This window comes from Hyperolius riggenbachi, chromosome 4 (genome assembly GCF_040937935.1).
Source record: "Hyperolius riggenbachi isolate aHypRig1 chromosome 4, aHypRig1.pri, whole genome shotgun sequence".
Classification (NCBI taxonomy): Eukaryota; Metazoa; Chordata; class Amphibia; order Anura; family Hyperoliidae; genus Hyperolius; species Hyperolius riggenbachi.
The window spans coordinates 4513833-4536022 of NC_090649.1; positions in this window are offsets into that span (position 1 = coordinate 4513833).

The following is a 22190-nucleotide window of genomic DNA, read 5'->3' on the forward strand; positions in this document are numbered from 1 at the left end:
AGGGAACAGGAGGAGCCGCAGGAGGAGAAGGCCACGCTTTTTGAGACACAGCATCCCAGGCCTTGCATGAGGACAAATAGCGTGCGGATATAGCAATGCTTTTTGCTGCCATGCAGTCATAAATGTAATAAAGATGAGAGGTTCAATAAACAGGGACCGGAAACGCTAACCCATCACAGATGGTCATTGTTCATGTTACTTGGTTGGGGTCCAGGAGTGTTGCGTAGTCGTTTCCAATCCAGGATTGATCCATTTTAATTTGAGTCAGACGGTCTGCATTTTCTGTGGAGAGGCGGATACGCCGATCTGTGACGATGCCTCCGGCAGCACTGAAACAGCGTTCCGACATAACGCTGGCTGCCGGGCAAGCCAGCACCTCTATTGCGTACATTGCCAGTTCGTGCCAGGTGTCTAGCTTCGATATCCAATAGTTGAAGGGTGCAGATGGATTGTTCAACACAGCTACGCCATCTGACATGTAGTCCTTGACCATCTTCTCCAGGCGATCGGTGTTGGAGGTGGATCTGCACGCTTGCTGTTCTGTGGGCTGCTGCTGCATGGGTGTCAGAAAATTTTCCCACTCCAAGGACACTGCCGATACCATTCCCTTTTGGGCACTAGCTGCGGCTTGTGTTGTTTGCTGCCCTCCTGGTCGTCCTGGGTTTGCAGAAGTCAGTCTGTTGGCGTACAACTGGCTAGAGGAGGGGGAGGATGTCAATCTCCTCTCTAAAGTCTCCACAAGGGCCTGCTGGTATTCTTCCATTTTGACCTGTCTGACTCTTTCTTCAAGCAGTTTTGGAACATTGTGTTTGTACCGTGGATCCAGAAGGGTATAAACCCAGTAATTGGTGTTGTCCAGAATGCGCACAATGCGTGGGTCGCGTTCAATGCAGTCTAGCATGAATTGAGCCATGTGTGCCAGAGTCCTGCCAGAATCCTCATCATCCTCTTGTGAGCGTTGTGATAGTTGTTGTGATGCATCATAGTCGTCACCTTCTTCCTGGTCTGCTTCTGCTGACCATTCGCGCTGAATTGTGGAAGTCCAACGTGCACCGCTCTAGCCCTCGTCAGTGGTGGCAGGAAATTCCTGCTCCAACTCCAGCTGTTCCTCCTCCTCTTCTTCGTCATAGCTGCTGGGGCCAGCGTTTCCTGATGCGGATGGCCTGATGTTGGTACCATCACGCTGATCGTTTTCTCCTTCAGATTCCCCCAGTTGCATCATGACAGCTGTTTCCTTGATTTTCAACATTGACCTCTTCAGTAAACACAGCAGTGGTATGGTAATGCTGACTGAAGAGTTGTCACTGCTCACAAGCAACGTGGATTGCTCAAAATTTTGGAGGACTTGGCAGAGGTCCAACATGTTGGCCCAATCGGATCCACAGAAGCTTGGCAGCTGTCCGGATGCGCCTCGGTACTGCGCCGTCATGTACTGGACCACTGCACTCTTCTGCTCGCAAAAGCGGGCTAGCATGTGCAGCGTAGAATTCCAGCGCGTAGGGACATCACACAGCAAGCGATGGTGGGGGAGATTGAAGCGCTCCTGCATCTTGGCGAGTGCCCCCGAAGCAGTACTGGAATTTCTGCAATGTTTGGCCACTCGTCGCACCTTCAACAGAAGATCGGCCACGCCTGGGTATGTCCTCAGGAACCGCTGAACTATTAGGTTCATCACGTGCGCCAGGCAAGGGATGTGTGTCAGCTTAGCCAACCTTACAGCGCGAATGAGATTACTCCCATTATCACACACAACCATGCCCGGTTTCAGGTCCAGCGGTGTCAGCCACAAATCCGTCTGTTCCTTTATTCCCCTCCAAATTTCCTCCCCTGTGTGCTGCTTATCCCCAAGGCAAATCAGCTTCAGCAACGCTTGCTGACGCATGCCAACAGCTGTGCTGCACTGCTTCCACGATCCTACTGCTGCTGGGTTAGCGTTTCCGGATGAGGTACAGCTTTGGTAACACTGATTTTTATTAAGCAGATTAAATAATACACAAAGACCGTTAGAAGATTGGAAGTTAACTTACAAATCATATAAAATTTAAGAGTCAGTGATGTAAGAGTCTTAGGGTGAAAAGTTCTTCAGCCAGTCTTCATGTGGCTCGTAGATTTGTTTACTTCTCTGAGATGGATTTTAATAATACACCTATTTCTTTAAAGAAGTAGACAGCCTTGTATATGGGGGGGGGGGGGTATGAGGGGGGGGAGGGATTAGGGGGGGGGAGGGGAGGGGGTAGTGTAATAGGGATAAGGGAGGGAAGAGTTTAATTATTATTAAAGGTCAACCAGCTAAATAATCAGCAGATAGCAACAATTGAAAATAAAGAACTAATGGACAACAGGTCCAAGTGGGTCACGATGGTCAGATATCCCGCATATCAGTTTTGATAGTTACCTCAGATGAGGTTAGTTCTATTTAGAGATAGAGGGAAGGAAGGGGCTAATAGAGAGGATTGTATAGAGTCCTTGTATTGGGTATAGAGGGGATGATATGGGGATTTGTTTTTCCCTCAACTACCACATTCACTCCAAAGCCCATTCGTCTCCTTCAGCATCCCAAAAAGATTTAACCTCCCTGGCGGTTTATTTATTTTGCCAGGGAGGCTGCGGGAGGGTTTTTTTTAAATTAAAAAAAAAATATTTCATGCAGCCAACTGAAAGTTGGCTGCATGAAAGCCCACTAGAGGGCGCTCCGGAAGCGTACTTTCGATCGCCTCCGGCAATCGAAAGTAACAAGATAGGCCGCAATGAGCGGCCTATCTTGTTTCGCTTTCCTCGTCGCCATGGCGACGAGCGGAGTGACGTCATGGACGTCAGTCGACGTCCTGACGTCAGAGCCGCCCGATCCAGCCCCTAGCGCCGGCTGGAACTGTTTGTTCCGGCTGCGCTGGGCTCGGGCGGCTGGGGGGACCCTCTTTCGCCACTGCACGCGGCGGATCGCCGCGGAGCGGCGGCGATCGGGCAGCACACGCGGCTGGCAAAGTGCCGGCTGCGTGTGCTGCTTTTTACAGAATTGAAATTGGCCCAGCAGGGCCTGAGCGGCGACCTCCGGCGGCATACCCCGAGCTCAGCTCGGGATTACCGCCAAGGAGGTTAAGCATATGTTCTGCTCAGCTAGATAATAAAAGTGGCAAACACGCTGCACCATTGACATCACAGGGCAGTTGCCTATAAAACTAGACTTCTGACTCTGGGCTCAAGCTTCATTCATCTTACAGATCGTTATCTTCATCTGGCAGTGCTGTGGTCTGGGGCAACCTATATATCATGTTCATGTGGTGTTGCCAAGGCAGGATCCATATCCACTTCGGGTGGGGTATGGGGAGGCATGGCTAGAGACTCAAGGTTTGGGTCCCCTGTCAGCTTCCTGGCAAACCCCAGGGTAAATAGGGTACCGGCTCATTTTAGGGAAGGGTGGGTGGTCAGGGTCCCCTTTTTTTTATTTTATTTTTTATTTTAAGGGGGTATGTAATCTGAGGAGTTAAAAGTCCATGGGTCCCAGATCTTATGGAATCTGTCTTCGGAGTCTCTCAGAGAGGCTGTCATTTTCTCCATAGTTTTATACCAGGTAATTTTAATTTTTATCTCTAAGGTTGTGGGTGGGGCTATTTGTTTCCATGCGGCTGCTATGGAGAGTCTGGTGGCTGTCAGGATGTGGGTAATTAGACGCATAGAATGTGTAGGGACACCAGGTATGGTTTTGCCCAGTAGCATATAAAGGGGATCGTGAGGGATAAAAGTGTCAGTGACATGTTGAATCAGAGATTGGATGTCTCTCCATAATGTATCAATGAGAGGACAGAACCAGAATATATGTGCTAGGGTGCCTTTATTTCCACATCCTCTCCAGCATAAATCAGAGGGTCCATTGTATATTCTGGAGAGTCTATCTGGGGTGAGATACCAATGGAAGAGGATCTTGTATATGTTTTCTTTTATTTGTGTGCAGATGGAGCTATGTTTAGCATTTTCCCAGATGTCTGTCCAGTCCTCCAACGTGATAGAAGTAGAGAGAGCGGACTCCCATTTAGCCATGTAAGGGTGAGAGGGGGTGAGGGAATTTGATTTAGTCTGAAGAAGAGAGTAAATTTGTGATATCAGTCCTTTTTGGTGTCCTCTAAAGTTACATAAACGCTCAAAATGTGTCCAGGAAGGGATTACGTTTGCCCCCTTGGTGGTTTTTTGGAGAAAGTGTTTGATCTGGTAGTACTCTAGGTACTTCTGAGGGGAGAACTGGGTCTTTTCTTCTAATGCTGTTCTATCCCAAATTTTACCCGTTAATGGATTAATCCAGTCTCTAAGGTTAAAAAAGCCCAGATTGAACCAGCGGGCCATAAATTGTTTTGAGATTCCAGGGGGAAAAGACTGATTTCCAAGTATTGGGAATAGCGGGGAGGGAGTGGACCTAAGCTTGGCAGTGGACATGGTGTTCCTCCATATGCGAGTTGAAAAGGATATAGTGGGTAGTGTAATAGTGGGGGGGAGTTTTGGAGGAGTTGGTGACCAGATAAGTGAAGCTAAAGTGGTTGGTAGGATGCTTGTAGCCTCTATTAGGGCCCATTTAGTAAAAACTCTTGGGCTAGTCCATTCGGTAAGTTGTCTAAGATGGGTGGCCTGATAGTAAAGCTTTAGGTGGGGGACTGCCAAACCTCCTGATTCTCGTGGGGATAGGAGTATATTTTTGTGGACTCTCGGGTGTTTGTGGTTCCAAATGAATTTGAAAAACTCAGTTTGTAGTTTGGAGAGTTGGGTTGAAGGGACTTGGACTGGCAGTGTTTCGAATAGGTATAAGAGGCGTGGGAGGATGTTCATTTTTAGAGAGTATATTCTCCCCATCCAAGAAATTTTATATGCTATCCACTTGTGTAGGTCCTTAAGAATGGTCTGGATGAGTGTAGGGTAGTTTTGTTTATATAGTGTGGAATATGTAGGTGTGAGGTTTATTCCTAAGTATTTGAGGGCGTGTATTTTCCATCTATAAGGGTAGTGAGCTTTAAGGGAGGACAGTAGGGTGGGGGGTATTTTGATAGGGAGAGCTTCTGTCTTATCTTGGTTTAATTTGAAACCTGAGAGGGATTCATATTCTTTTATGGTGGAGTGCAATGTCGGGAGAGAGATAAGGGGTTGTGTGATTGTGAGCAGGACGTCATCCGCAAATAAAGATATCTTATGATCATGTTTGCCTTGTCGAACCCCATGTATATTCGGGTTCAGTCTAATAGCTGAGGCTAGAGGTTCGATGCTTATGGCGAACAATAAGGGGGAAAGGGGACATCCCTGGCGAGTGCCATTTTGTATTCGTAAGGGTTGTGTAGGGGCAAAAGGAAGCTTAATGGAAGTGGATGGTGTGGAGTATAAATACTTAAGTAAAGAGAGGAAGGGCCCTTTGAAGCCTTGATGTTCTAGTACTCGGAATAGATAGGGCCAGGATAGTCTGTCGAAGGCCTTCTCTGCATCCAAACTCAGGAGCAGAGAAGGCCTGCCACTCTGACTCATAAGTGAGATAAGATTTATTGCTTTCCTGGTGTTATCCCCAGCTTGGCGTCCTAGGATAAATCCTACTTGGTCATTATTAATAAGCGTGGTTAGAATAGGGTTAAGACGATTGGCCATGACTTTTGTTATACTTTTCAGGTCTGAGTTTAGGAGAGAAATAGGTCGGTAACTTTGAGGGAGTTGAGGGTCCTTCCCTTCCTTGGGTATTACTGTGAGTAAGGAAGCTAGCATGGATGAGGGGGGAGAGTCTCCTTGGAATATTTTGTTTGCCAGTTTGATTAGGTGTGGAACTAGTTCTGATTTAAATGTCTTGTAGTATGAGTAGGGGAGACCGTCTGGACCAGGGCTTTTGGAGGAAGGGAGAAGTTTAAGAACCTCAAGAATCTCAGAGTCTGATATTGGGGAGTTAAGTAGGGTTAATTGAGCCTCTGTGAGGGTTGGGAGATTGAGTTTGGAGAGGAATGAGTCTAACTTAGGGAGGAAGGTGGGCTTCTTAGATAGGTCTGGTAAGCTATATAATTGTGAGTAGTAGTCAGAGAAGATATGGGCAATTTTCTGAGGATCGTAGTGTATTGTGCCCTCTGTATCTTTCATGGAATAGATCAGTTGCTGGGCGGATTTAGGATTCAGTTTTCGGGCTAGTATGGTGTGGGGTTTGTTGCCCCTTTCGAAGAAGGGATGAGGTACAGCTTTGAGATGCGTTGGAGGAGAAGGAGTCAGAGAGGTAGGTGCTGCTGTTGTTATCCAGTGGGAGGGACGGCGGTGCAGCTGTTTGCGGCGTGGGCAACACCCGCGCCGTAGCAGGTGAGGAATCGCTGCCAGGCTCCACAAGGTTCACCCAGTGCGCAGTAAGGGAGATGTATCGACCCTGGCCAAACGCACTCGTCCAGGTGTCAGTGGTGAGGTGAAGCTTGCAGGCAACGGCATTCTTCAAGCTTCGGGTTATTTTGCTGACCACGTGCTCATGCAACTCAGGCACTGCAGAGCGCGCAAAGTGGTAGCGGCTGGGAACCACGTAACGTGGGATGGCCACTGACATCATGCCCTTGAAGCTGTTTGTCTCCACCACTCGATATGGCAGCATTTCGCAGGCCAGAAGCTTGGCTATGCTGGCTGTTACTGCCACGGCCCGGGGGTCATTTGCTGGCAATTTCCTCTTGCGCTCAAACATCTCCGACACAGACAACTGAACCGTAGCGCTGCACACTGAAGGGCTGTTGGTTGTTGTGTTTGATGAACACTGGGAGACCTCAAGAGCATTACTCCGGAAAGTGACAATGTCAGCGTCGTCTGATGTTTGTGAATGTTGTGAACCACGCAATGGCTGGGCTACTGCTGCTGCTGAGGCGGGTCTGGTGGTGAGTCTGGTGACCCCAAGGGAGGCAGTGTTGCTGGTACCCTGTCCTGCCGCGTTTGCCCACAGAGTGGGATGTTTGGATAGCATGTGGCGGCTCATGCTGGTGGTGGAGAGGTTGTTAATACTTTTCCCCCTGCTCAGGCGGGTCTTGCACACCTTGCAAATCGCCATAGTACCATCCTCAGTGCAGTCTTCAAAGAAAGCCCAGACTTTGGAGCACCTGCCTTGCTGGCGATTTCTGTTTGCGCCTCTTTTGCCTCTCACTTGAACTTCCACGCTTGTGGTGCCTGAAATTGCGCGCCGCCTACCTTGTGGCACAAGGCGAACTCGTGCAGCAGTGGGTTCTTCAACAGACTCATCTGTGATGCTGCTACGACGGCGATGTTCTCGTTCACAAACAAAATCTGGGTCTCTGTCCACATTGTCCATACCCTCCTCTTCCATCTCCTGAAACTCGTCATATGTCATTGTGGGGGGCCGCCGCCGTGGAGTAGAGCTCCCCAGAACAACCTCTGCGCAGCTCACTCCAACATCGTCTTCCAGATCTTGTCGGCCGACCTCCTGCAATTGCAACCCCTCCTGCCCAACTTGCTCTGGGATTTGGGTTTCCGAGTCCTCCTCGGACTCGCCTTGTATTTCAGTGCGCGGTGCATTTCCCACAGTTAATGGTTGTGAATCCGGGCACAACATTTCTGGCTGTTCCTCCATTGACCTTTGAAAGGTGGAAGTTTGTTGGGCTGGGAATAGCTCCTGCAAATACCCCATTGTGTCCTGAGGTAATTCATCGGACTGGTTATCTGGCAGTTGTGTGCGTGGTGTCGCTGCCGGTTGTGTCAGCTTTGTGCCCACTGGCTCCTTGTAACTGGCTGAGGACTCGGACCTCGTGCGTGATGTGCTGGTGCTGCTTAACCCACTGCTGGACGCTTGAGAGGTCATCCAAGTAATTATCTGGTCCTGTTCTTTTGGATTTGTGAGGGTTGTTGTCCTGGACAACATGGGCGGTATTGAGTGGGTTTTCTTGGGTGCTCCCCTGTGGCCTGTACGTGAACCGTCAGGGGAAACACCTCTTCCCTTGCCCCTCCCTCTTTCACCGGATTTCTTACTCATTTCACTTATCCTTAAAGTAAACGCTGACTGGCAGCAGTACAGTGGCAGTACAGAAATGCTATACAGTGGTGGGTGAGCGGTGTACCACTATTCCCAGCAGCAACACAGAGCACAATGCTATACAGTGGCGGGTGAGCGGTGTACCACTATTCCCAGCAGCGACATAGAGCACAATGCTATACAGTGGCGGGTGAGAGGTGTACTACTGTTCCCAGCAGACACAGAGTGGCAGTAAACACAATGCTATATACTGTGGCTGAGCGAGGTACACAGAGTGGCAGTAAACAGAATGCTATATAGTGTGGCTGAGCGAGCGGTGTACTACTGTTCCCAGCAGACACAGAGTGGCAGTAAACAGAATGCTATATAGTGTGGCTGAGCGAGCGGTGTACTACTATTCCCAGCAGACACAGAGTGGCAGTAAACAGATTGCTATATAGTTTGGCTGAGCGAGGTACACAGAGTGGCAGTAAACAGAATGCTATATAGTGTGGCTGAGCGAGCGGTGTACTACTATTCCCAGGAGACACAGAACAGTAAACAGAATGCTATATAGTGTGGCTGAGCGGTGTACCACTATTCCCAGCAGCGACACAGAGCACAATGCTATACAGTGGCGGGTGAGCGGTGTACCACTATTCCCAGCAGCGACACAGAGCACAATGCTATACAGTGGCGGGTGAGCGGTGTACTACTATTCCCAGAAGACACAGAGTGGCAGTAAACAGAATGCTATATAGTGTGGCTGAGCGAGGTACACAGAGTGGCAGTAAACAGAATGCTATATAGTGTGGCTGAGCGAGCGGTGTACTACTATTCCCAGCAGACACAGAACAGTAAACAGAATGCTATATAGTGTGGCTGAGCGGTGTACCACTATTCCCAGCAGCGACACAGAGCACAATGCTCTCTAGTGGCGGGTGAGCGGTGTACCACTATTCCCAGCAGCGACACAGAGCACAATGCTATACAGTGGCGGGTGAGCGGTGTACTACTATTCCCAGCAGACACAGAGTGGCAGTAAACAGAATGCTATATAGTGTGGCTGAGCGAGGTACACAGAGTGGCAGTAAACAGAATGCTATGTAGTGTGGCTGAGCGAGCGGTGTACTACTATTCCCAGCAGACACAGAGTGGCAGTAAACAGAATGCTATATAGTGTGGCTGAGCGAGGTACACAGAGTGGCAGTAAACAGAATGCTATATAGTGTGGCTGAGCGAGCGGTGTACTACTATTCCCAGCAGCGACACAATGACTGGGGGGACCCTGGCTAGCGTGGCTGGAGCGCAAACTACCCTGCCTGCCTACCCAAAGCTAAACCCACAGACAAATGGCGGAGATATGACGTGGTTCGGGTATTTATTTACTCGAACCACGTGACAGTTCGGCCAATCAGAGCGCATTCGGGTCCAAACCACGTGACCCGTTCGGCCAATCACAGCGCTAGCCGAACGTTCGGGAACGTTCGGCCATGCGCTCTTAGTTCGGCCATGTGGCCGAACGGTTTGGCCGAACACCATTAGGTGTTCGGCCGAACTCGAACATCACCCGAACAGGGTGATGTTCTGCAGAACCCGAACAGTGGTGAACACTGTTCGCCCAACACTACTTCACACTGCTGCTGAGGCGGGGGTGTTTGGCGGCGGTGGGTTTGCCGGAGGGTGGAACCGGATCAGAGGAACATGCTCCACTTCCCCTGACCCTGCTGCGGGGTGGCACAACCCCTTGGCTTGATGCTGCTGCTGCTGTGCCCGATGCTGCTGTCCCCTCCTCACCCCCTTCCACCAAACTGACCCAATGCACCATGAAGGACAGATAGCGGCCGGTCCCGTACCAGCTGCTCCACGAGTCCATAGTGACATGGACCCGCTCACCCACCGCATGATCCAGGCCACGGTCCACGTTGGCCATCACGAAGAGGTGCAGTGCTGGGATCGCCGTGCGGGAAAAGTAGTGCCAGCTGGGTATTGGTCAATCTGGCGCTGCGCACTGCAGGAGCACACGCATGTCGCTCCCCTCCTGCACAAAGGAATATGGGAGGAGCTGGGAGGACATGGCCCGTGCAAGCAGGCCATTCAGCTGGCGGATGTGATGGCTGCAGGGAGGTTGAGCCCTGACCACAAAGGACTCACTCAGCAGGGTCTGGTGTCACTTCTGGCCTGCACGAGAAGCCGAGGAGGGAGCAGAGGAGACCACTGAGGAGGACTGGCTGGCCTCAGTGTCGGCAGGAGTGGCAAAGGGGGTTCTGGTGGTGCTTTTAGTCTGACCACTGCCAGCGCCAGCTTCCTTCAGCCTCTTGAACTCCTCATGCTCATGATAATGGTTTTTTGCCAGTTGGTTGATGAAGCTGGAGGTGCCGTAGTTGGAGGGGTTACAACCTCTGCTCAGCTTCACCTGGCACACGTTACAAGTCCACAAACTATGTCCCAACAAAGGACCTAACCTATATGTAGAAAATAAGTGACGTGAGGAGTCACTGGTCAATCAGCTGGATTGTAGTCTTGTAAACCAGTGATCAACATGATATGGCATTCCCTACTACTGTCCCCTTAAAGACATAAATCAAAACCCACCTTGTTTAAAACGAAAACCAGGACTGCAATTGACGATGGAAAATACGGCCAATGCAGCCCAACTTTATTCAAATTTTTACTTACAAAATTTTAATATAAAACATAACTTGTAAAACATAACTTGTACCAAATAATGGTAAAACCAGTAACCTTGGAGCAAGGAAAACCGGAGGTTATAAAATAAGAACCTTGGGAATGCAGCTATAAGAACCGGCCCCCAGCCGCATACTCCGGCTCGGGGACAGCTGCATGCCCATACAACTCTTTGCAGACGATCTCATTACTGTGAGGAGTTCACACGCGTGAACTCCTCCAAAACCTAACCATCGTCCTCCGGCAACCTTGCCCCGCCACCAGCCAGCAAGGGTGAAACCTTACCCATTGCGCCGCCCATAAAGCTAAGCCTCTCTGAATGCCTTCTTCTAAAGCAGGGATGTCAAACCGGTCCTACGAGGGCCGAGATCCTCACACATTTTTGACACAGCTCAAATGAATTGGTGGTTCTGAATTAGGAAAGGTGTGGTCCATCAGGTAGAATACATTCATCTCTTTCTCAGTCCATCCTAAACAATGGCATGGATCTGGCCCTCCAGGCTTGGAGTTCGACACATGTGTTCTAAAGCTAAAGCCCAAAGGTCAATGCCTATGTCATTGAGATGCACACCATCTCGACACAGGAACATTGCTGTATCCTCCTCTAACTCCTCGTGCCTTACTGCCACCCCTCCATTCCTTACTACAAATCGAGAAACCTCCCTGTTCAGTTTCTTCCGGGCCCTGTTGACCTTGTCAACAGACCGTGCCATTCGCCAACAGCTTCTCCCGATGATTTCTGACCACACGACCACCGTGCGGGGAAAAGTGGTCCGAATCCTCATAAAGTCACATTTGATGTCCTGCATAATCTGCCTCGTTGTTTTTGAGGCCAGATCATTGCCTCCGGCATGGAGAACCAAGACATCCGGAGCTCTATCCAATGCAACGAACCTCTGAACCTCTGACAACACCTTACTCCACAGCATTCCTGGAATCCCTATCCATCGGACACTTGCCGTCGACCTCGGAATACCCAGCTGGCGACCGTTCGGCCGCACTGCGGCTCTCCGAGCACCCTGAGCAGCGTATGAGTGTCCTCGAATCCATACTAAACTCGGATGGACGCGGTTATCTGTAACAACAAAACACCAAAACACTAACCAACATCCCTCCTAAACATGCACTACAACTATCTCCTTAGATTAAATGGGGCCTGACGTATGCCCGGAATCTAGCTGATTCCCAACGTCCTATCTTCTTTATCTGATCGTTGCCTAACACCCACCTGGCCGCCTCCGTTGCTGCCCCTATCCTAAAGGAGTGTGACGCATATTCCATTGCCGGCAGACCCAGATGTCCTAATGCCTTCCTAAACACTGCTATGAACTGAAACCTGGTCAGTGGCACTCCGTCCGCATGACATAAGAAAGGACCCGCTGATCCCGAGCGCATTTCCGTGAAACGTTGCACTACACGGACCGGGCACGCTAGTGACCCCGGTACCGAAAACAGTGTAATCGTCCGGCCCTCCCCTAACCGATCCGTCTTTGACCTGCGTAAATAAATGTCAACTACCTCCCGTGACTGTTTTACCTCTCCCCACATGACACCCCCCAATTTGGTTTTACTCGGGCAGACCAACTCACTGATCCTAAATGCCCCAAAGAAAGCTAATGCAAACGCTGCCCCAAACAAGCACTCCTCATAATGAGAACTGCATACTGACTGTAAGCAATCCAGTATGGAACCCAGTAAACAAAAGGTCACCGGGCGCCTGGAATCCCGAGGCTGCTTGCGCTGAGCTCGCAGTCCCCTCATAGCCATCCGGACTCTAAAGTCCTTGGTGACATCCACCAACCCGTGCAACTGAAACCAAAAGGATAATGCTGATAAATTCTTAGCTAATACCCCCAAAGAAACTCCTGCTCCTCCCCTTTCCGCCATAAACTGCAACAACGAAAACAAATGCTCCTCAACTGAGTTGCAACCTCCGACTTGTCGTAACCTTTCGTTCCAAGTCGCCCACACCGCAGAATAGGCGGACCAAGTCGAGGTGGACAAAGACTGAGAGATCCAGTTCTCTATGCACCCACGGGTATCTCCCACAAGGCCCGGGGGCAGGAAGCACCCTGCCGTTCTGCTCCTGGAGCCAAGTTTCGAAACCTCTGCCATTGGAACCGAGAAAGAGCATCAGCTACATCATTCTCAGTGCCCGGCAAGTGGACAGCAAAAATCATCAAATTAAACCTCAAACAGCTAAGAACCAATTGTCGTAGCACTCTGACAACCGGAGGGGATGACGCCGTCAGCCGATTGATCGCCAACACCACTCCCATGTTATCGCAGTTGAAACGAATCCTCCTATTCTGCAGCAATGGGCCCCATAACTCAACCGACACCAAAATAGGAAATAATTACAACAGGAGTAGATTCCTGGTGAAACCTAGTGCCTCCCACGATTCAGGCCAGGGCTCCGCACACCACTTACCTGAGAAGAATGCCCCGAAGCCACATGATCCTGCCGCATCTGTGAACAGCTCTAAATCATGATTCCCACGCGTCTCGTCCATCCACATGGATTTACCATTAAAGTCAGTCAGGAAGACTAACCACATGCGCAGATCTTCCCTGTGTTCGGCCACCAACCGAACACGATGATGTGGCGCCCTGACTCCAGACGTGGCTCGTGACAATCGCCTGCAGAAAATACGGCCCATAGGCATAATTCTGCAGGCGAAGTTCAGTTTACCCAGGAGCGACTGTAGCTCCCGTAAGGGGATTTTCCTATGCTCGAGAACACCTGCAATAGTTCGACGCAAGTCGTCCACTTTGTCCTCAGGCAACCTACACTCCATGGCGATGGAATCAATCACTATGCCCAAAAACTTTATGGTGGTCTGGGGGCCTTCTGTCTTGTCTTCCGCTAAAGGGATGCCGAAACGAGCGCAAACCTGCCGCATGGTTGCCAGCAGATACCCACACTCAGACGTCCCCTTCCTTCCAATGAACAAGAAGTGGTCCAAATAATGAATAACTGACTGAAGACCAGAGACATCCCTTACCACCCACTCGACAAAGGAGCTGAACTGTTCGAAGTAAGAACAGGAGATAGAGCAGCCCATAGGGAGACAGCAATCAACATAGAATCCTTTCTCCCAAAAACATCCTAACAAACAAAAACTGGAAGGATGGACGGGCAACAGGCGGAAGGCGGATTCTACGTCGCTCTTTGCCAGCAACGCCCCATTTCCTGCGCGTTTTACCATCCTGACAGCTGTGTCGAAAGATGTATATGCGACTGAAGAGGCATCCGGATCAATGCCGTCATTCACTGAGGAACCTTTCGGATACGAGAGGTGATGAATAAGCCGAAAAGAGTTAGGTTCCTTCTTTGGAACCAAACCCAGGGGCGAAACGATCAAATCCTCCATGGCAGGATCACTGAAAGGGCCTGCCATCCGTCCCAAACTTACCTCCTTTTTTAGCTTGTCCGAGACCACTTCTGGACGTAACACGACAGACTGTAAATTCCTATAAGGGGGTTGAGATCCTGATGCTCCGAAACTGGGAATGATAAATCCTTCTGAAAAACCTCTACGCAGGAAATCCGCCACCTCGGAATCAGGATACTTACTTAGGTGTAGCTCCATCCTTTCCACCCTCACTGGACTCCTCCCTTTTTTCTGTAGAATCTGTGGAACGTCCCTTGTTTTTCTTGTAGCACTTTGAAACCGTGTGGTTACCTCCGCAGAAAGAGCATTCATGCTTGAACCGGCATGAGCTGCCAAACCTGCATGTTCCCTCATTGAATTTCCAACACACTCCTGGTTTTCTAGAGGCCAGCTGCCCGGCTGAACCGGAACCGCTGGCCCCCCCTTGAAAGGGCTGATTTCTCTTTGTCCCTGGGATCATCAGCTGCATCCATGTGCCAATGTCCTTCTGATCCCATCTCACTGAAGGGCGGATGGCTTTGCACTGCCTGAAGTGCTCGTCGTAACGAAGCCACGCTGTGCCCCCATACATTCTGTAGGCCTCGCCTATGCATTCTTGATAGCAAAACAAGGAAGAACAGCACTCGGGCTGTTTCTCCCCAATTATGCTGGCATAAGTGGAAAATGCCTGCTGCCAATTTTGAAATGTTCGGGGTATTAACCGATACCTTCTGCGCTCCTCCTCCTCTTTCTTACTCTCGTCGGGTTTGACCCGATCCAGATTAAACTTACCTAATGGAAGCAGCGAGAAGATCTCTATGTACTCCCCTTTCCATATTCTCTCCTTCACAGGGCCGTGCAGAGGGTCCTTAAGTGGGGGGTGCTCAAATTTTAAAAAGGGGCCTGGCAATGCCTTCCCCCGCATGCCCCCCACCTCGTTTTTGGCTAGGGGGTATTTATTGTCATGCTGCTGAATGCAGATGCTGGGTGCCATGTGGGTTCTGGGTGTAAGTACTGAGTGTCATGTGGGTTCTGGCTATGGTTAGGTATAGAGTGTCATGCGGGAGTTGATTGCAAGAACTTAGTGCCATGTAAGATCTGGGTGCATGTACTGGATGTCATGTGGATGCTGGGTGCAGGTACTGGGTGTGACATGGGTGTGAATACTTGGCGCCATGCCTGTACTGGGTGCTGGCTATGGGTGGGCTTTGGGCATCACATGGGTTTTGAATGCAGGTACTTTGGGTGCGGGAACGGGTTAAGTAGGTGCTTGGTGCAGATAGCGGGCGCCATGTGGAAGTTGTGTGCAGGTGTGAGTACTGGGTGCAATTTTAGGCCTGGGTGCAGATACTTGGGGCTTGATTCACTAACCGGCGCTAAGTGTTAGCAAGTTAGCAGTAAAGTCTGTATCAAGCTACTTTGAGTACCAAGGTCTAGTTTATATTGGGTGTATATTTGCAGTGGGTGCTATGCAGTATTGAGTGCTGAATGAGTAGCAGATGGTGATAAACAATAGTGGGTGCAATGTAAGTGCTAATTGGTACAGGGAGCCATGTGAGTGTTGGACATGAGTGAGTAGGGAGTTCCATGCGTGGTCTGGATGTGTGCCATGGGAGAGACCAAGGATGGGTACTGGGTGCTATTTGGGTGCTGGCCATGGATAGGTACTAGGTGCATATAATGGCTTTGGAACTTGGTGACGTTTAAGTACTGTGCCATGTGCGTGTTGATTATGGGGGTATGTGGGTCTTAGGTGCAAATACTGAGTGCCAAGTCAAGACAAGACAAGACAAATAACATTTATATTGCGCTTTTCTCCTTGTGGACTCAAAGCGCCAGAGCAGAGCAGCAGCCACTAGGGCGCACTCTATTGGCAGTAGCAGTGTAAGGGAGACTTGCCAAAGGTCTCCTACTGAATTAGTGCTGGCTTACTGAACAGGCAGAGCAGAGATTCGAACTCTGGTCTCCTGTGTCAGAGGCAGAGCCCTTAACCATTACACCATCAGCCAACTGCACAAGTGGGTACTGGGAGTGAGTACATGGTGACATATGGGTGATGGGTGCTGGCTAGTGGGGTATTTGTTGTCAAGTGGGTGCTAAAGGCAGATGCTGGGTGCCATGTGGGTTCTGGGTGCTGGCACAGGGTGTCATGTGGATTCTGGCTGTATGGGTGTGTATCAACCATCATGTAGGTGTTGATTGCAGGTACTCAGTCCCTTGTGAGTTCTGGGTGCAAGTACTAGATGTCATAATGTCATATGTGAGTGCTTGGTGTGGGTGCTGGGAACCAAGTGGAGGCTTAGTGCAACTGGAACTACTGCAGATGAAACATGTGGGTGTTGGGTGCAGGTACTGGGTATCACATAGGTGCAAATACTTGGTGCCATGCCTGGGTGCTAGCTATGGTTGGGCATTGTGTCATGTGGGTTCTGAGCGCAGGTACTTTGGGTGCTAGTACTAGTTATGTGGGTGCAGATAGTGGGTGCCATGTGGAGGCTGTGTGCAGGTGTGAGTAGTGGGTGCCATGTTGGGGCTGGGTGCAAGTACTGTGCCATGTAGGTGTGAGTACTTGGTGCCAGCTATAGGGTGAAGGGGTGCAGGTATTGGGTGTCATGTGGCTGTTTGATGCAAGTACTCAGTGCCATGTTGATGCCGGATGTGAGTATTGGGTGCAGGGTGCTCGGTGCAAGTACCGGGTGCTTGCAATAGTGGGGGTTACTGGTTGAGTGTAATGTATGTGGGAGCTGAATATATGGTGGGATTGTTGTGGGTGCAAGGGGTGGGAGATAACTGTGGGTACTGCTATGAATGGCATAGTTGCTGCTAGGGGAGGTAGAGGTCAGTGTGGTTGCTGGGGGAAGGGTAGGTCACTGTGGGTGCTGGGGGGAGAAGTAACTGTGGGTGCTGTGGAAGGTAGAGGTCAGTATGGGTGCTGGAGGAAAGGGAGGTCACTGTGGGTCCTTTGGGGGAGATCACTGTGGGTCTTGGGAGGTAGAGGTCATTGTGGGTGCAGGGGGTGGGAGGTCACTTTGGGTGCTGCTATGAATGGCATAGTTGCTGCTAAGGAAGGTAGAGGTCAGTGTGGGTGCTGGGGGAAGGGTAGGCTACTGTGGGTGCTGTGGAAGGAAGAGATCAGTATGGGTGCTGGAGGAAGGGGAGGTCACTGTGGGTGCTGGAAGAAGTCAGTGTGGTTACTGGAGGAAGGAGTGGATGCTGGGTGTTGGGAAAGGCCACTGTGGGAGCTGGCAATGGGAGAGGGCACTGTAGGTGCTGCTTTTGGGATGGAATGTCCCTGTGGGTGCTGTAGGGGACAGGAGGGTAGCCATTGGGGGAGGGAAAAATCACTGTGGGTGCTGGGGGAGGGATAGGTCAGTGTGGGTGCTGCGGTAGGCAGGATCACTGCTGGAGCTGGAGAGGGAGAGGTCACTGTGGGTGCTAGGTGGAGGGAGAGGTCACTGTGGGTGCTGGGGGAGGGAGAGGTCACTGTGGGTGCTTGGGGAGGGAGAGGTCACTGTGGGTGCTAGGTGGAGGGAGAGGTCACTATGGGTGCTGGGGAGGGAGAGGTCACTGTGGGTGCTAGGTGGAGGGAGAGGTCACTGTGGGTGGTGGGGGAGGGAGAGGTCACTGTGGGTGCTGGGGGAGGAAGAAGTCCCTGTTGGGTGCTGGGGAGGGAGAGGTCACTGTGGGTGCTAGATGGAGGGAAAGGTCACTGTGGGTGCCTGGTAGGGGAGATGTCACTGTGTACCCACTGTGGGGAGGGAGAGGTCAGAATGGGTCCTAGGTGGTGGGAGAGGTCACTGTGATTGCTAAGTGAAGGGAGATGTTACTGTGGGTACTGGGGAGGGAGAGGTCAGTATGGGTCCTAGGTGGAGGGAGAGGTCACTGGGTACTAGGTGGAGGGACAGGTCACTATGGGCACTGGGGAGAGAGAGGTCAATATGGGTCCTAGGTGGAGGGAGAGGTCACTGTGAGTGCTAGGGGAGGGAGTGGTCACTGGGTACTAGGTGGAGGGAGAGATCACTATGGGTACTGAGGGTGGAGAGTTTAATATGGGTGCTGGGGGAGGAAGAGGTCAGTATGGGTCCTAGGTGAAGGGAGATGTCACTGTGGGTACTGGGGAGGGAGAGGTCAGTATGGGTCCTAGGTGGAGGGAGAGGTCACTGGGTACTAGGTGGAGGGAGTGGTCACTATTGGTATTGGGGAGGGAGAGGTCAATATGGGTCCTCGGTGGAGGGAGAGGTCACTGGGTACTAGGGGGAGGGAGAGGTCAATATGGGTCCTCGGTGGAGGGAACGGTCACTGGGTAGTAGGTGGAGGGAGAGGTCACTATGGGTCCTAGGTGGAGGGAAAGGTCACTGTGGGTGCTGGGGGAGGGAGTGGTCACTGGGTACTAGGTGGAGGGAGAGGTCACTATGGGTACTGGGGAGGGAAAGGTCAATATGGGTACTAGGTGGAGGGAGAGGTCACTATGGGTGCTGGGGGAGGGAGAGGTCAGTATGGGTCCTAGGTGGAGGGAGAGGTCAGTATGCCACACTAGGATTTCTGTCTGGGCCTCTGCACTTGAAAGTTTCCCAGGCGGGGGCGGAGCTTCCAGCGGGTGGGCGGGGCTTATCGCGGCCGAGGGCGGGGCTTATTTTGCGCGGCGAGAGGGACTTTTTTTTAAGATTTTAAAAAGGGGGGTGCCTGGGCACCCAGAGCACCCCCCTGTGCACGTGCCTGCTCCTTCACCTCTTGCTTGACATGCAGTCCTAATGGCCCCGAAAAACACAGATACAATTCGCCTTTCACTGCGTCAGACAAGCGAACTGAATCAGCATCCTTGTCCCGTTCCGGGGTCTGACCGGAGACTGACGGCCCAGCAACGTCTGTGTTCGTCCCCAGGCTACCATTCCCCCCTACCAACGGAGTGGTTGGCACCACTGCAGGGGCCAAATTGGGCACTACCGGCCCCGTCCATGCTTGTACTGGTGTACCATTGTGGCCCACCGTATGCCCTGAAGTAGAACCCTGTAACACATCCCTTATGCCTACTAACAGTGAATTGATAAGTGACAATGCCGGCGATGTATTGTCCGGCAGTGAACTAGGGGCTGTTGTCTGCCCTGAAGCTGCCAGCCCGCCCGCTCCACTCACCCCCATCACGTTAACCTGATCCCTCCTCCTAGCCTCACTCTCCCCCGACACAGAAATCAATGCATGATTATTATTGGGTAGCATCTCACCTGGCTGCACCGGACGGTCACCCCGATCAGCCGACACCCTTGGCCTCGCCGGGCTCGCTTGACGATTGTCGCCAGACCTTCTGGAAGCGGCATCCGGAAGGGAGGAGGATCCACTGTCGCCCCTGCGTCTGGGACTCCTCTGTCGTCCCACCTCATGTCTGTTGCTGGTTCGCACGCCATCCGCTGGCTGCCCTCTGCTTGACCCTCTGTGCCCTGCACCCTTGCTGGCCCTGGGCGCATTGCTGTGGCGAGGTGGTGATATGGATGGGCGCCTGCCAGGGCTGGCAGCCGTACTTCCATCACCATCATCAGAGCTGCTGGACCTGTCTCTGTGACGTCTCGCCGGTGGTGCTGGAGCCGGGCCCTTCTTGCTCACCGCCTTCTTAGTCTGCTGCTGGGCCCTGGCCTGACTAGAAGTGGAAGCACCAGGGTCAGTGCGCTGATCCTTGCGTCCGGCTGCGCTCCTATTGCCCTGTCTGTGGCCACTTCGCCCGGATGAAGCTGCCACATTCTGCCGTTCTCCCTGCGCCTGTGGTTGCTGCCCCCTCTTCGGCCTCTGCGCACGTGGGGCCTCTGCTGCCTCGGTCCCTCCGACCTGTTTTGCGCCGGCTCCCTTCTTCTTTGCCGCGCTGCCCTTCTTAGGTGGGGGGGCTGGGGATGCCTGCATGGGGCTGCCGCTCCTTCTCCTACCCCTGGGTGATGCGCTGGGACTCAGCCGCTCCGGCGGCCTGGATATGTGCGCACTCACCCAGCCAGATTGCGTGCCGCTGCCCCTTCCGCCATCGACTCGACCTGCTGGGCCACCCACTGTGGACCACGCGCTGCTGCCTCGCTCCTGACTAGAGCGAGCAGCTGATCCACGTCCTCCATCTCGCCTGCCGGGGAAGCCATCAAGGAGCCAGAGAGAAGAAGCAGCCACGCACTTTCTTCTTCCCTGCCCGTTGCCTAACTCCTCCCTTTCCTCTCGCTACCCTCACTCAGCTTCCTTCCCCCGCAGCTCCACCTGGCTCTCCTACTCCGCCACCTCCCTCCTGAAAACTTAACCCCCTGCACTGCTGGACAGGAGGCTAGCCCTATCATGGGGGGCCCTCCTGAGTCCGCTGCGCTCCCTAATCCAGGCCCTGCTGGTCTCCAAATAACATATATACAAGGATGGGGAGAGACTTGACACAAGTGTCATAACTGTCAGTCTCACTTAAGTACTGATACACATATATATGCAAGAAAGAAATAAAAGTACGTTGCTGTGAGGTGCAAGGTCTTTGCTGATCCCCCCCAGTGTTGGCAATCAGTCAGAGGATACTGGGGTGTAGCTAGTCCCACCACGGCAAAGTACTGTTAAATGTGATTGCAAAAAGCACATGGCAAAATAGGAGTATGGTGACATAACTGTGATGGAGGCTAAGTGTGAGACTGCCAGTGCTCCTGCCCTCTGGTGGTCATCCTGCAGTATGACAGGTGTGACATGTTCTCTGGACAGAGGTCTTGTTTGTGTGCTGTGAGGGGACAATGACCTCACCACCAGCGTCATTCTGTGAGGAAAGGGAGACAAACAGCCGTGTTTACCCGACGGAGTGACCTGCCGGGCTGGGCGATGATTAACCCTTTGTGGCCTTATTATATGTATGATTCTTCTATCTTTATAGACTGAGGAATAGCGCCCTCACTAGGCAGGCAATAGAAAGCAGCGCACCACTTGTGGGAGAGACAATTGTGGGAGTTAAGCGGGCCTGAACTCAGACTTCCTCTCTGCTGTATAAGATAAGCAACAGCACAATAACTTTACAGAAAAACATTTCTTTGTTACAGTTGATACAAATCCTGCAATAACTCTGCAGTGTGTCTACTTCCTGCTTTCACGGAAGCATATTGCTCACACCCTGTGTCTACCAAGTAGCTGTTCTACCAGAACTAAGAGATCAAATTAAAGCTTGTGATTAGTCACAGATGAGGGGGGGGGGGGGATTAGACAGGCTAAACTCTCTAAATACATACAGGGTGCATCCTCTATGTTTTCCTTCTCTCCTGTGCAAGAGTTCAGCTCCACTTTAAAGGGATGATTGGAATTGTAGGATTCCAAACCCAACAAAATTCCACACAGGATTCTGAACCAATTCCAAATGCCATGGAGTTTGCACCGGGAAATTGTAATTTATTTTGAATATGTTTTTATAGTAATCATAAGATTAATTACGGTTAGTGCGAATTTGCATAAATCTGTTCACAATAGGTTATAATGTGTCTTTCACGACACTCACGCCTGCGCAGGAAAAACGGTTGTGCGTTATATGAGGTCATTTGTGTAATGTTTAAATTATGTAGGTAGAAAACTTGTAAAAGTAATACCTTTTAATGATAAAGTTAAATGATGCAAGCTTTCTGGGACCTAGTCCCCTTCTTCAGGCATATTCCCAGATGTTAGCACAAGCTTTCTGGGACCTAGTCCCCTTCTTCAGGCATATTTCCAGATGTTAGCACAAGCTTTCTGGGATCTAGTCCCCTTCTTTAGGCATATTCCCAGATGTTAGCACAAGCTTTCTGGGACCTAGTCCCCTTCTTTAGGCATATTTCCAGATGTTAGCACAAGCTTTCTGGGATCTAGTCCCCTTCTTTAGGCATATTCCCAGATGTTAGCACAAGCTTTCTGGGATCTAGTCCCCTTCTTCAGGCATATTCCCAGATGTTAGCACAAGCTTTCTGGGATCTAGTCCCCTTCTTCAGGCATATTCCCAGATGTTAGCACAAGCTTTCTGGGATCTAGTCCCCTTCTTTAGGCATATTCCCAGATGTTAGCACAAGCTTTCTGGGATCTAGTCCCCTTCTTCAGGCATATTCCCAGATGTTCCTAGATGTTAGCACAAGCTTTCTGGGATCTAGTCCCCTTCTTCAGGCATATTCCCAGATGTTAGCACAAGCTTTCTGGGATCTAGTCCCCTTCTTCAGGCATATTCCCAGATGTTAGCACAA